The sequence below is a fragment of the Dermacentor silvarum genome, chromosome 7 (assembly GCF_013339745.2).
Source record: "Dermacentor silvarum isolate Dsil-2018 chromosome 7, BIME_Dsil_1.4, whole genome shotgun sequence".
Lineage (NCBI taxonomy): Eukaryota > Metazoa > Arthropoda > Arachnida > Ixodida > Ixodidae > Dermacentor > Dermacentor silvarum.
This window is the reverse complement of record NC_051160.1, coordinates 21149510-21164704: the sequence shown is the minus strand read 5'-3', so window position 1 is coordinate 21164704 and position 15195 is coordinate 21149510. Positions and strand designations below refer to the sequence as shown.

Below are 15195 nucleotides of genomic sequence, written 5' to 3'. Positions count from 1 at the left end.
TATCGGGACTCTCCTTCCTCGTACAACGAAATTACTAAGCATTTTTACTTGGCTCGTAGGATCTACCCCCTCCCGCATTGTAAACTCAATAGACCTCAGGCTTTAACACTAAGGCTTCCACAGACGGGGGCATACCCAAACCCCCTACTTCTTCACAAAATGTACCCCGAAATTCAGACAACAAACACATGTGCACTATGCAATGACTTAGCGAGCTTACCTCACATGCTCTGGCGGTGTCCCGCGTTACGCGGCGATGAAAGCAACAATTCTTCACGTTGGGATGCGGTTCTACGCAGCCCCAACCTCGAAGAACAGTTATGGGCTGTCCAACGGGCCCGCGACGCGGCGGAGAGGCTCGGCCTTTCTGTCCCGACGTGGGAGCGGCCCGCTGCGCGCTAGCAAGAAAAATCCCATATATAAATCTAGCGAGGGAAGACGTGCAGGGCTTGGACACGCTACAGTTCTTGCGCGCAGCTATGAATGGCCTCTATATAGGTCACCATGTTATACATTTTCCTGCCTCCGACAGCTTGCGGGGTTGTGAAAAGCGAAAGGAACGATGTTTTCAGATTCACGCCATTTACGCCAAATGAATGTGAAACGAGCGCACATTTAAGTTGTTTAAACGTGCAGGCGAAGTTTTTTTGGAAGGAAGCTCTAGACTTAAAAATATTGCATTGCCCCATGGTTGGTGGCTTGGTGGCATTGAAATGTAAACACCCACGACTAATCGCATGTTTGAGCTGCTTGTGAGGAGCAGATCGCTACGGAAGGACAGAATTAATGACGAGTTTGTTCTGATAATTTTTTTCTTGCTTTCAACACCACTACCCTCAACCCCTAAAGTGGAGAGATAGAGAGAGAGAGAGAGAGAGAGAGGCAAAGGAAAGAGAGGGAGGCTAACCAGATTATATCTTAGGTTGGCTACCTTGTACCGGGAAAGCGGGAGAGCGATGCGAAAGATGAGAGAAAACAAAGGAAAAACAAAAACACAATACAGAACTGTTTCTTTGGGCGCTGTCATACAGTCTGTGAAGGCGCTACGTAGTCATACACAATGTCAACGTCCCACTAATGCATTCTACGTCACATAGTGTACCGTCACAACTTGTCACACAGTCCGGTGCCTTTTAAATAACGCAGCAGCGCCTTTGTAGCGGCTCGCGATGATGTTCGTGTAGGCCAGTTTTCAAGAACTCTAAAAAAAATAAAATCCTTAAATGGAAATCCTTGCCCACTTGGGTACATGCTCCGCAACCACTCTGCGACAACTAGGCTGAACTGGAGAGCTTCGAGCAGTGCGAAAAGACTTGCACAGCCCCTGGCGAGCCCTAGTGTAGAACTCACCACCCACCGTTCTCTAGGCAAGCAGCGTGGTTCGCCAGGCATAAGACAACATCGCGTTTCCAAGCCTTGTGCATGGGTCGAGAGGTCTCGGAGTGGTGGTGCTTGTGTACATGCAATAATTAACTGGTGCAAAGCTGGGTGACATTCGCAAAGAGTGCTCTGTGTATATAGTTGAATCCGGTTGTAACGAACAGGCTTATGCGCTAAATATAGTTCGATATATCAGGTAACTCAACATATACTCTGCTTGTCTATAACGATTAAACCTAAACGAGCCTCTGTGATGCGTTCATAACATACGGATTTGTTATCTCCAGGTATACAAGACTTGCGCGTAGTATAAGCAGCAATTTTTTGTATGTTTGAACTGTTCCTCAGTGGCACTAAAAATGGCTACATGAGAGGGTCTCGCTTCGATACGCTTGCAGTGCGATTCTTATACCCTTCCGATACGCTTCTGGCATGCATGGTCAAAAGAAAAGCATGAAAAAAAAAAGAAGAGAAAATAACTTCCCTGTTCGCGGCATGCAAACGGTCTTACAGCGCTGGCAGCGGACACCCCGCGAGCTCGTTATATCCAATGTCTAGTTCGCTATGGGCGAGTCAGTGCACTCGAGTATTCGTCGGTAAGTTTCACGTGTTCATTATAGGGAATGATTGGCCTCATCCGGGTTCATTATATTTTGCTTCGACTGTAATTGATAGCCCTTCGACTGTGATTGATAGAAATGTTAAAAGCGCCGAGATCACAGTGCTTACAGTGAGCGTGGAGCATGAACAGGCGTGTCCGCGCGCGTCGGTGTGTTTGTGCACCGTGCCTTACCTTCTGAATCACGTTGAGTGTGGGAAAACGAGCGACAACCGACACCAGTGTGTCCACGCGAAATGATTCCCGCATATTCCATGGAGTGTTATACCCTCCCGAGACCCGAACACAAGTATGGGACATAATCGCTCTTCAAGGTGGTTTTTATTGTGTACTGTTATGCTATGAACGTTTTTAAATTTAAATACCACGGTTATAGATACCAAAATCTGCGCCTCCATGTAACCACTATCTACATCATCTACTCATGTTTGCTATGGTAAAAATTATGATAAAAATGTATACAATTACACGCTCATGATTTTATTTTTGTGGTTACCGCCTTATTTAGGTAACAGGGAAAGTTTGAAGAACGAACTGTTTGCAGCCTCGCGGAGGAACAGTGGCTGGTGATTATGAGGGCGTGGGCGGGGCTTCACTGCAGACTTAAGTTGTATACGCGACTATAGATCAATTCAGCGTCAAATTTCTCGAAAGCGCACACGATAAGAATATGAGTAAACCCCTTCTTTACGGTTACGCATGCGCCGTACTTCATACCCAGAATGAATATTTTGCGCAATCACCTTCCGAGTGGATTTCTCAAGTTAGTTGAAGGCAATGTGCAATGTATTGTACAAGGGGTGTTAGGAGGATACAATTACTCGAGGGAACTGCGGCGCTGGTGTCTACAGGAGCTGCAATCAGCGAAGTTCTACCAGCCTGGGAATGATGGCTATAGTACATGGATTTGCCTAAACTTCGTTCTTCTGGCTTTAAATGGCTTCGTGAATTCGCAAAGTGATCGTTTTTAAGGAAGTACTGCGCTATAAATAATGAAATAAACGCTATTAAAATTCTTCGAAGGCAGGATTCGAACACAGGGCCTCTAGCACAGAAGCGCGACATTGAAGCCATTACGTGACGGACGCATGGACAAGCGGAACCACTGCAATTGGCAGCAATTATGCGTGCTTGCAGAGTCTTATTACCTTTTGCATTAAGAAAAAACAACACAAATTGCTTTGAAATTTGGTCCAATGTAGGCCCAGATCAAGCGTAATAAACGAAGCCACAAGAACGTCTGAAGTCCCAAGCACGAAGATCAGACAAATCCATGTACGTGCTACGAATCATTCCCATGGTGGCTGAACGATTGCAGAGCCAGAGTTGCCTCTAGTAATTGTAGGAAACTCTATGGCATATTCCCGCCTGGACATGCCGATCACGCTTGTTTACATCGACGATTCGCTCTACCTCTAGGGCGAGAACGTTTCTGTGAATCGACACACGCCGTATTCGTCGTCGATTTTCGTTACGAGCATTTTGTTAAGCTGACCGCTCTTTCCGTAGCAAAGTAATTAGAAACTTTCGTTTTCGTCCTATATCGCCTCGCCTCTACTGGGGCCCTCTCCTCTGATCGACCATGGTCAAGCTCCAGGCCTCTGGGCCAGCGCTAACCGTGCGACTCTGGAACCTATTATTGCGATAGCAATTATATGGACACTGAAAGCGGATTTTTGCCGTCGTCGTCGCCGTGAGGTTCCGCATAAAGTCCAAGTGCAATAAAATCGTCGCCGCGCACCGTATGTGCGAGTGAAAGCGCGCGAGGGACGCGCGCTTTCACAGAGAGCGAACGCACAGCGGAGCACAAACGCGACCGTCGCGCGCAAGGCCGTGGGGGAATGAGAGGGAGGGAGGGGGGCGACGTCGTGCTTCGGCACCAACGGCGCAAGGCGAACTGGCGACACAGTCTCACACGCGAAAAAGGGAGGAAAGTGGGAAGGCAACGCGGGAGGAAGGGGTTGCGTCTCCTACTCTGCCCGCAACTAGCTGCGCACTTGCACTTTGAGCGGCTGCGGCCGGTCGCCCGTACTGTATCTTGAAAGCGATCTGCAGACGGCTCATAGCTTTGTATGCGCTGTGCTTTCACCGCTCAGTTTCCGTTGAAGCGATAGACCCCACGAACCTTCGCTCGCTGCTGCTGCTACGCTTGCTCACGCCTGCGTTTTGACAGCCGTTGTCTGCGGTCGTCGTGTGGGATCGTCGAGTGTTTGCTTATGCGCGCTGGCACCATGCTTGTTAATTCAGTTAGTAAGCGAATGTGTCCAAGTTTATACAGCCGATAGAACTACTATCCTTACTCCGTATAGCTCTCCACTATTTGCTATCGCAATTGATGCTTCGCCTTTCGGGCGAAACTGCGACTTTTCTTGCAACACCATATGCTGTTTGCGTTGTAGAGCTCATGTACAGTCAACCGCAAAAGTTTAAGGGATGCGGATTCCCCTACAAATGTGAATTACTGCACTGTTAAGATATATGGCACTTCTAATTTAACGAATCATTGTGTCGGTGGCGAAGCCTACTATACATGCTGGAACATTTAATTTGAGGCTGTGTAACCATGCTTCGCGAGAACACAGCACCTGTGTCTGTCCTTCCTAGTGTCGGAACAACTAGTCTGCTCTTGTAGGAGCAGACTAGTTGGCCGGACTAGTTGCAACTAGTAATACCAATTATTCTGTTCTCCTGATGCCTCGACCTGCTCCTTCATCCGGTCCTCCGCAGGAGTCTGGAGCGGGAGAGGCGTCCTGAAAAGACGACCGTCGGACGTCGCGGCCTCTCTGGACGTCGTCGCCGGTTGACGACGTCGCGGCCGGCGTTGCGACGGTGGCGGACCCGGTGCTACGGCAGGCGGTGCTGGGTCTGGTGGTGCCGGGCCTGCTCTTCCTGATCGCCGGCACAGTGTGCGCCTTCTACGCGTTCCTCGTGGGCGTCTCGCTCGTCGCTTTCGGCGCCTTCCTGCTCCTGCTGCCGGCGGCTGTCTGCCGCATACTCAAGTCGCTGCCTGGTCAGGAGAGCCCCGAACATGGAACCAGGTCTGCCTTCCATAGACTCTCGCTGAATCCTATATGTCTTTATCCTATGTCCACGTGGGGGTGCTGTCCCAAATAGAAGCAAGCAAACAAATTCATCGCTAGCAAACATTCATCTTCCAGCGTTCGCGTTCCCATCGAGCACAAATCCTTCCTTGCTTCCTTCCCTTAGGCTGCTTATCCTTGTTCACCTGTCGCTCCCGTTGTGTTTTTCGAAACTCTTTTTAGAGCAACGTCACTGGGTCGACACAGGCTGCGGATCTGACTCTCACATGATTCGGAGCCTCCGCTTCCCCTCGGTGAGGTCAAATTTTCTTACTTGAGATAGCCGCTATAGAAAAAGAAACCTAAAAGCAGGATACACACGGTAATTGACGCGACGTTTGGATCGACGAGAGGCGCATCGGAAATATGGCCGCTGCAACTGTTGGAACTTGTTGAAAAAGTGAATTCGCATGTCGGATAACATGTGAAATCGCACTTCGCTTCTCCTGCCTAAAGGGACACTAAAGGACTCTGCGCCTATTTTATACCCGCCAAGTTCTGCATCATAACGTGTTCCCTGTGTTATCCGGCGGTGAACGCAAAAAGAATGACCAAAATTGACGCGGCCAAACGAGAGTTATTCACCTTACTAATTCAAAATAAAAGCAGACGACAGAAACAGTCATACCTTTTCGCATTTCGCTGCTCACCCAGCGAGAGCTTATGTTGCTTCCAGTCGAAACGCGGCTTACATTCCCCGAGAGTTTCTTCTCATTGTGGCCTTCCCCTTGTAGCCTCGGTTGGGGACAGTGGGGACATATTAATATGGTGGCGCCAGCTAGTTAAGGCGCCTGCAATATTACCTTTTCACGCACCGTAAATTATATAAATAGCCATCGAATGTTTGTCAAAAAATATACATGCAGAATTAACTTTACACACTGTTCATACCTACGTGCTGAGCGTAAACTACTTGTTTTTGCATTATATAGACGGTTGGACAGTGCACCTAGTCTCCGTTGCAAATGAAACGAATTTGTATTGCACAAATGTGGGTCCTATTTGTAGTTTTATAAAGCATAAAATACGTTCTAAGTGTGAAGCACTTTAGGGGCCCGGGCTCTCGGCGTCGGCGTTTGTCGCGTGATCACGCTCAAAAACAAGTGCAGAATTGCCGGAGGCATCGCCAAGTTCTATAGTATGCAAACGTGGAATAAAATCAACATGCATAATTTGGTGTGCAGAGAAAAATATTTTTAGCTGTGTGATAGTAAATTATTCTTGTACGATACCAAGAAATCTACTCTTGAAGAGGCTTGGTAACGAAGGAACACAAGAACAAAAGACCAGTGGTGAAACCGAAACAATGTTACCGTATTAGCTCGCCGTGAAGACATGGATTTTAATGGCGTTTGCTCGAGCCTAGTTAAATTTTTATTGGCGAGGTTGGATTATATTGCATTCTAGAAGAGCGAGAAACTGAACTTAGGATGTTTGAAGAACTCTAACTGAACCAAAACAACCCAGACATGAAAACATTCCCAGGTGTCCTTAGCTATCGCCTAATAGACGCGAAGGCGAAAGCCTTGTGAAGCCTACTGTAATTCACCTTAATCCACCTTAATCCTCTTTAACCCACCCTAATCCTCCTGAATACACCATATTCGACCTCAATTCACCTTAATCCACCCTTATCCAATCACTAATTAATCATTAATTAACTTTGCTAGTCACTAATCATCTCTTATACACGGCTGTACATGCTTTGGTTCGCTTCTGGTAGTTTTTGGGTCGCGTGACTTTGTGTACCTCACCACGCCCCCTTGAAACAGAGATCTAAAGCTTTCGCCTTAAAAGTAATTTGACACTTGTGACGTCGCACTGTCGTCTCGAGTTCTGACGCGAAATCCAAAACAGAAATTTGGCCTACATTTGTCCTCTTGTAATCAACGCCTTTCGCAAACAAGAACGCTACGCAAAACATAAAATTCAGGCTTAAACATTCATTGTTATCATGTAATGGTCAAAGTTATAAGAAATATCAGGGTTGCTAACATGAAATTTGCCAAGAAGCGAATGCAGTGCAATGGAGAGATTGTTTGGTGGAATTAGGACGAGGCGTACGAACAACCCAGGGCTCCCCGTGATTCGTAGGGTAACGCAATTTATTTCACTGTAAGCACGCCAGATTTTTCAACTTGCGTCCATTTCCTTGAATTTGTAGTTAAATGTTTTGCAATTGTCCGGTTATTATGTGTTACGTATGATGAGGATGACGATCTATGCGCATCCCCTTTGAAAAGGGTGGTGACAAACGGCCACCTAGTCTGCTTGAGCTAATCAGGTATGTTATACATGTTTATCAGTCTAGTGTTTAGTCTAAATCTCCTTAATCTTCTCTCTCTTTCTTAAAACCACTATATCTACATTTTACAGTTACCTGTCCCTGTAACAGATCCGGTGCTTTCGATATCCTCCTTGATTTTTTCCCCACAAGTACTCAAACCTTCCCAGCGCTTCTGGAAGGTGCACGTTACCTACGGGTCTCACTGGGTGAATACCTTCGCATTCCATTAGGTTGTGCTGTGCTGTCTCCAGTTTTTTTTTTTTTTTTTCCGCAGCAGACGCACACCTTATCGTGTTGCGAATATTTGCTCCAGTATGTTTCTGATCTTTAGCAACCAACTAGGGCCCCAAATAGCAAGGCACTGCCCTTTGTATTACGGTACCGATTTCCCCTTTCAATTTCTTTATCGCCATTCTTGTAAATCGCCATGGTCATCTTTGTCACCATCCTTAGCATCCAATTTACTGTCTCTGTTTCTCTCACTTTTTTTGATGACTCCTGGTTGTCTATTTACACTTTCAATTGCCCTGTACTGGTTGCCAAGTTTATCGACTTCTTCCTCATTTTGTGTCCACGCTTTTGAGGCACACATATTTGTGCACTTGATGATTTAATGACATCCCCTTAGAAACGGGGCGGTGACAAATAGTCACCTAGCCTGCTCGATTTAATCAGGTATGCTATATACATGTTCTTTATCTAGCATTTGTGTATACATCTCCTTAACCTTTTTTTTTTCGTTCAATATCTACCTTGTACCGCTCGCTACCTATGACTGTAGCAGATCCGGTCGTATCAATCTTGCTGAGAGTAAGTGGCGCCCTCTGTCGTTGCAGTAAAAAGGAGAGGCAGCGCAACATCGCCCGCGATTCCCGACCAACCTACGGATCCCGGTACTCCGCCGCCTACGTGAATCCCGCGTTCGAGCCCAAGGAGTCGATGAGGGACGACTCATCGGGCTACACCCGAGTCAGCTCCATCAGCTGCAGCAGCAGCAGCCTCCAGGGCCTGCACAAGCCGCCGCCGCCGCCGCCGCCGCCGCTGAAGCCGTCGTACCATCTGAAGAGCGTGCCACAGAAGTACGCCAGCACCAACAGTCTCGCCGCGGAGTTGCACGAAGCCTGCCGGTACCAGCACAGCACCAAAGAACCGACCAGACCAGCCAGCCACGGCTTCCGGCACATAGAGTTTGACCCCGAGTCGGCTCGCTTCGGCGAGCAGCCGCCGAGGTACTCGACCGTGGTCAGAGAGAGTCCGCTGATATAGCACTGCACACACGGCTAGGGGCGCTACACAATAGTGAGGGGGACGGGCAGGCTAACGGGGTGTTGACCTGACATTCCTGACTTCTCATCACGACACATACGGTACCTCTCCTGGGAAACGAAACCGTAACTTGTCCGTAAGAAAGCTAACATATAGTAAGTTATTTATGGCGCTTTGAGGCTTGCCAGTATTTTTTCTGGGACTTCAATGTCCAAGCCATTCACTTAACGCAATGAAAAGTCGAAAATGTCACGTTGGTACTCCTTTGAGATGTTTAGGAGGCCTTTAAGGGCGAAATGGTTGTGTTAGCATGCGGCCTGCCCAGCTGCCTGTTCCCCCCCCAAGAGAAACATTTCTGGCTATGTCACGGTATAGAGCATCCTGATGACTCCTGTAGAACTTGTTGATACATGGTAGCACAGTAAGACGGGCGAGTTGCTACATGTTCATCTTGAAACAGCACGCAAGTACATATGAATAACAATAGCGTTTGTTAAGTTCTGTGCATCAAATGAGTGCGTTAAGTTCTGTGCTTCGTCCGGGACCTCACGCATTGTTTCACCGTTAACACGAAGATGACTGAAGAAAGTGGTGGCATAATTCTGAAAAGTGCTGCGCGTCTTTGGCTCATTTTACCCGAACTGCACGCCAACCGGGTCGAGTAAGAAATCCGGGCTGACCTGTCCCGACTCGACTTTATATGAATATTGCCAAGCGGGTTGGGCGCATCAACCCACTCCTTTCAGGCTGGTTGACTGAACTTGCCTCAACGCTTGCCCCGAGGCCCGACCTGCTTGTGTTTATATAAACCTAAAGCACCAAAACCGATTAGATTATACTGGTTCATGTAAACATAACTGCGGTGACTATACGGCAGGAAAAGGCGAAGAATAAAAGGGGCGTTGAGCCGTTAATTCGGTGGCGTTTCCAACACGGCCTGCACTTCTCACCCCCATGGGTGCGGGAGGGGTTGACTTCGTGTATTGGTTTCGTGTGTCTGGACGCACGCAAAACAAGATATGGCGCTACAACAAGTGTTGGCTGCACCTCTAGTATAAGTCACTGTCCCAGTTTCCTAGAAGAATTGCTCGAGGCAACACTTAAGCCGATGAGATCGTTCCACTACCATGGCAAATTAATGATGCTAGAATACGGATTTGTCTAATTTTCGTGCGTGCGGCTTCGAGCGTTCTCGCAGTATATTGCGTAAATTGATCAATTTATAGATACCATTGAAGCCAGAAGGCCGAAGTTAGGGCAAATCCGCGTAAACTACCTGTTGTTCCTCTGCTGGCAAAGCCGCCATCTTTTGGAGTTCCCACAGACACCAGCGTTACAGTTCCTTCTGGTAATTCGCGTAAAAAACTAAACAGCCACAGCGTGGCCTCCGTGATTGCGTCGGCAGAAAATTTGTGCCTCTGCAATCTCAGAGGCCACGGGTCACAGCTATACTGCAATTGAGAAGGAAAACAGAAGCGTGAAAGAACCAAGGACGAGACGAGTTCACACAGGACTGGCGATTACTTTCAACTTCTCCATTATGAAGCAGCTCACCCAAGAAAATGTTCTACTATACTACAAGCTCGCAGTGCACAACTGCTGACACCCGCACGCATGTTCAGCGAAATAAGAGCACGGGGATGCGGGCAACTTTACTAGACTAGCTTGTCTAGTAACGTTGGATGCGGGATTGGACAAAATGGCACGCTAACTATAGCCATCGAAACAGCGCTATAGTAAGAAGATGATGATTATGATGATGGCGCCTCATACTATGGCTTATACCCACACTTGGGGATTGGCTAAGAATTGTGTGCTTAAACTTTTACTTAATGTTTTGAAGTATTACATATTTGATTAAAAAATATAACGCATTCTTCATTCTTCACCTTCATAAAGCCCTCTTTGCAAACATATCATCACCAGTTTATTGTTTGTTTCTCGTATATAGGCCTCACGCATGAGAATGAGACATTGGAATAAAATGCAACACGCCCCCTGCAGTGTGCACTGATTTGAATATTGTGTTGTTACGCGAAATGGCACTCAAGTACAGCCGACGATATATGACCCCTCAATGCCTTAACCGACGAACGAGTTTCTAACATATCGGAGCTCCTAAAGAATTTTGATGAGAGTTTCTAAAGATGAAACAGAGAAGTACAAGAAGACGATTTTCAGACTATGGCACATATTTACAGTGGGAAATCAGCCATGAAGCGGGTGGTACATTTAATAAATAAATAAATAAATAAATAAATAAATAAATAAATAAATAAATAAATAAATAAATAAATAAATAAATAAATAAATAAATAAATAAATAAATAAATAAATAAATAAATAAAATGTCAGCAAAAGAGGCAAACAAAGGCAAACAGAAGAGACATCACGTGGACTTGCTTGACGATGAATGAAATAAAACTAGGAATTTGAATGCAGAATTCCAAGAAAACGCGAAATATTGCTTGCTTGCTTCTAATACCATGGCGCTTAGCCATTATATGCGGGGGATTGATGGGCAAAGAAGCCCGCAGTTATAGAGAGTCATGAGTACGGTGGAAGTTTATTAAAATTGACAAACTTAACGTAGTATTACTTTTTTTTTTTTTTTTGCTAGAGGAAAAGGTGCAATTCATAAAGAAGTAACAAACTTGGAGGCATTCAAATGAATTCGAATTCAATCGGCAGTTTCGTGAAGGATCTTATGACTAATTCAGAAAACTAACCAGATATTCTTGTGTCGCAGAGGTATTCGCAGATTGTCATGCCTATTGCTAAAGCGCTTTGCAGATGCGCCACGGAGGACAGAATATTCTGATCATTTAAATGAATACCGAATTGTAGGAATGGAATTTTGAAATACTTTGTTCTCTGGTTTGTAAAGCGACGGCTGGTTATATGCGCGAATGCAGTTTTTTTTTTTTTTTTTTTTTGTCCCACACTTCCATGACAGAGTATACGAGATTACCTTTCGAATTATCAAGCTCCAGCTGTGGTCGAATTCCTCCATCACGACGCACATGTGAACGGACCGTCCCGTTATACGTAATGCACTAACAGCACGCTCCATAACGAAAGGACCGGGAGAGAGGATAGCAGAGAGGACAGAGCGAAGAGGAGAAATATTCACTTTTTATACAACAGCGCGACTAAATCAAAGTTGCCCTGTACTTCGGTCGTGAAGCGACTTGCTCGAGAGACGTTTTGATACAAGGCACACCTGCACCATTAGATAACGCGTGCAGCTGGGTGGCGATAGGCACTGCTCGAGGAAGTCGCACGGCGTTTCGTGGGCCGCCTGCGCCGCGCGAGAGGGACCGCGTGGCCACATCGGAGCGCCCGACAACACGCCGCAGTTATATGCCTCAAGAGCCCATAACAAAGAGCATCGACCTGACTCCTCGATATCCGCGGTATATCGACAGACGCAAGCGCAGCGCCACAATGGCCGACAGCGTGCGAGAGAGAATAACAAACGGTGTGCCGCGGCACGTCAGAACGACGTCGGCGTGATCCGCCGAACAATGAGCGGCCTGCCGCGACGCTGCTGGAGCGTGAATAATTGGAGAATGAACGGCACGACCCGAGAGAGTGAGAGAGCGTTGCAGATAAGTGGGACGCGAAGCTGCACGAACGCGGCTCCTCTTGAAGGACGGTACGCGTTCCGCAACCGGCGAGCCAACGAACAGACGAGTAAATAAACGGTTCCCCAGACTCTCTGGAGACGTGCCCATGCATATTGATGAATATGCCCCACGTCGTCGCTTTCGTAGGCACGTTTTTCGTGCGACGGTTTTCTCTCTCTTAAATGAAATAATTTTGTTCGTAAGTAGAATTTTCATTTCAGCGTCTTCGTCAGTCAATGAAACAAAGGTAACCGCACGGGCAATAACTGCAACAATTATCTAATTATGCATTTAAATATTTATTATTATTATTATTATTATTATTTAATTTTAACTATGCAACAATTATGCATTTAAAAATACTTTAATCAGGTTCTCAGTATTTTGTCGGTTATTAGAAGAGAAAATGAAATTCAAAGTTACTTTTTTTTTCTGGGAGGGGGGGGGGGGTCGAAACACCATCGCTGGTACGTCGGTGTGATGTCACCGATTTCAAAAGCTTTTCTTTGTTTTATTGCGATAGCAATTATATGGACACTTCAACCGGATTTCTGCCGTCGGCGTCGCCGTCGCCGTGAGGTTCCTTATTGATAAAATCTTCGCCGCGCGCCGTATGCCCGAGCGGAAGCATGCGGGGACGCGCGCTATCACGGAGAGCGAACGCACTCAATCTCACTCAAGCAAGAGAAGCGGGAAGCCAGCGCCGGAGGGAGCGGGGGGGGGGGGGGGGGGGGGGGGCACTTCTACTCTGCCAACAACCGCGCTCGTCGCTCGCTCGCACCGTCGCTTATCTCCACACGGCTCTGACCTTTATGCGCCGTGCATTCGCCGCTCAGTTTCCGTTGAAGCGATAGACCGCACGTACCTTCGCCCGTTGCTGCGGCGTATGCGCTCGCTGCCAGTGTTTTGACAGTCGTTGTCTGCAGTCATTCAGTGTGATCTATGCATGTTCGTTTGTGCGCGCTCACACCACGCTAGTTCAATCAGTTAGTAATAGTCGGGCCACATTTTCCAACGCACGCTATCATGCAATGCTGCCCGGGTTGGCAGTGCAGCGCTACAGGTGTGTCCCTTCGCACGCGCTGCCCACGGGAAGCGCTTCTCATCAACACCACCGTTTCACACGCGCCTTCTCCTGGTCATCGAGTCTCTCTTCATGTCGGTCTACTTACGCCGCAGCACACCTGCTTACTTAATCAGCTCATGTTTACTACAATTCATATTGCTACCAAAGCCGCTCACCTTACTTCGTATGACATTGCTGCGTTGCTATCGCATTCATTGCTTCGCCCTTAGGGCGAAACTGTGACATTTTTTTTCTCCTTTCGTTTCTTTTCCTTTTTTGTATTCGAGCCGTTGTGGTTATAGCAAACGTTCTCGAAACTTTCCAAGTTGGGTGTTCGGCTCCTCCATATCGCAACATAGTCGAGTTTAACCGATCAAAAGTATAGTTAGGCTAGAGCGGAAGCCGGCAAAATTCGTCACGTCACGGCGACCTGGTGCGGGAACATTACGGCGGCTTCACTACCAGTATTTCGTTTTTGCGTCTTTTCTTTGCCAAACCTTTTCTCACGGCAAGAATGAATTTCTTTGTACTGTTATAAGGATAACCATCGCGTATTCCAGAACGTACTTGCACTCAGCGCGCCACCTCGACTCGATGATGATTATCTAACGGCACCCCTTAGAAACGGGGCTGTGACAAATAGTCACCTAGCCTGCTTGATTTAATCAGGTATGCTACACATGTTTTATATTGCGAGAGAGTGGATAGTAGCGCTGCTCCTCGAGTAGTCCCTAAGCTTCAATGACACCACGGCAATTCTGATTTATGGCCTCCGACATTTGCGCGCACCGGTAGTTTCTTTTTTCAAGACCAGCCGGCGCGCGTAAATCTCAGAGGCCATGTCTCACTAGGCGTATCATCTTCGTCAGCCGAGGGGCGGCGCCATGCTCGACACGGTATCGTGAACGAAGAGCTTCCAATCGAGGATCGTTTGGGAATACGGGAGTAACTATAATCATCATCAGCCTATATTTTATTGCGATAGCAATTATATGGACACTTCAACCGGATTTCTGCCGTCGCCGTCGCCGTGAGGTTCCCTATAGATAAAATCTTCGCCGCGCGCCGTATGCCCGAGCGGAAGCGTGCGGGGACGCGCGCTATCACGGAGAGCGAACGCACTCAATCACCCACGCGCAAGCAAGGAAGTGGGAAGCCAGCGCCGGAGGGAGCGCGCGGGGGGGGGGGGGGGGGGCGCACTTCTACTCTGCCAACAACCGCGCTCGTCGCTCGCCCGCACCGTCTCTTATCTCCACACGGCTCTGACCTTTATGCGCCATGCATTCGCCGCTCAGTTTCCGTTGAAGCGATAGACCGCACGTACCTTCGCCCGCTGCGGCGTACGCGCTCGCTGCCAGCGTTTTCACAGTCGTTGTCTGCAGTCATTCAGTGTGATATATCCATGTTCGTTTGTGCGCGCTCACACCACGCTTATTCATTCAGTTAGTAATAGTCGGGCCACATTTTCCAACGCACGCTACACATGCAATGCTGCCCGGATCGGCAGTGCAGCACTACAGGTGTGTCCCTTCACATGCACTATCGTTTCACACGCGCCTTCTCGTGGTCATCGAGTCTCTCTTCATGTCAGTCTACTTACGCCGCAGCACACCTGCTTACTTAATCAGCTCATGTTTACTACAATTCATATTGCTATACCAAAGCCGCTCACCTTACTTCGTATGACATTGCTGTGTTGCTATCGCATTCATTGCTTCGCCCTTAGGGCGAAACTGTGACATTTTTATGTCCACTGCAGGACGAAGGCCTTTCCCTGCGATCTCCAATTACCCCTGTCTTGCGCTAGCGTGGGAGTAACTATAATGCATTTTAAAATATTTTTTTCTTTCGTGTCCCTACATCAGCTT

At 47.5% G+C, this 15195-nt stretch overlaps 1 protein-coding gene across 1 annotated transcript in view; it reads right to left on the bottom strand.

Moving 5' to 3' along the window:
* The window catches only part of LOC119457682 (uncharacterized), a 79207-nt gene that overhangs the window by 1049 nt on the left and 62963 nt on the right, over window positions 1-15195 (bottom strand). The window lies entirely within an intron of this gene.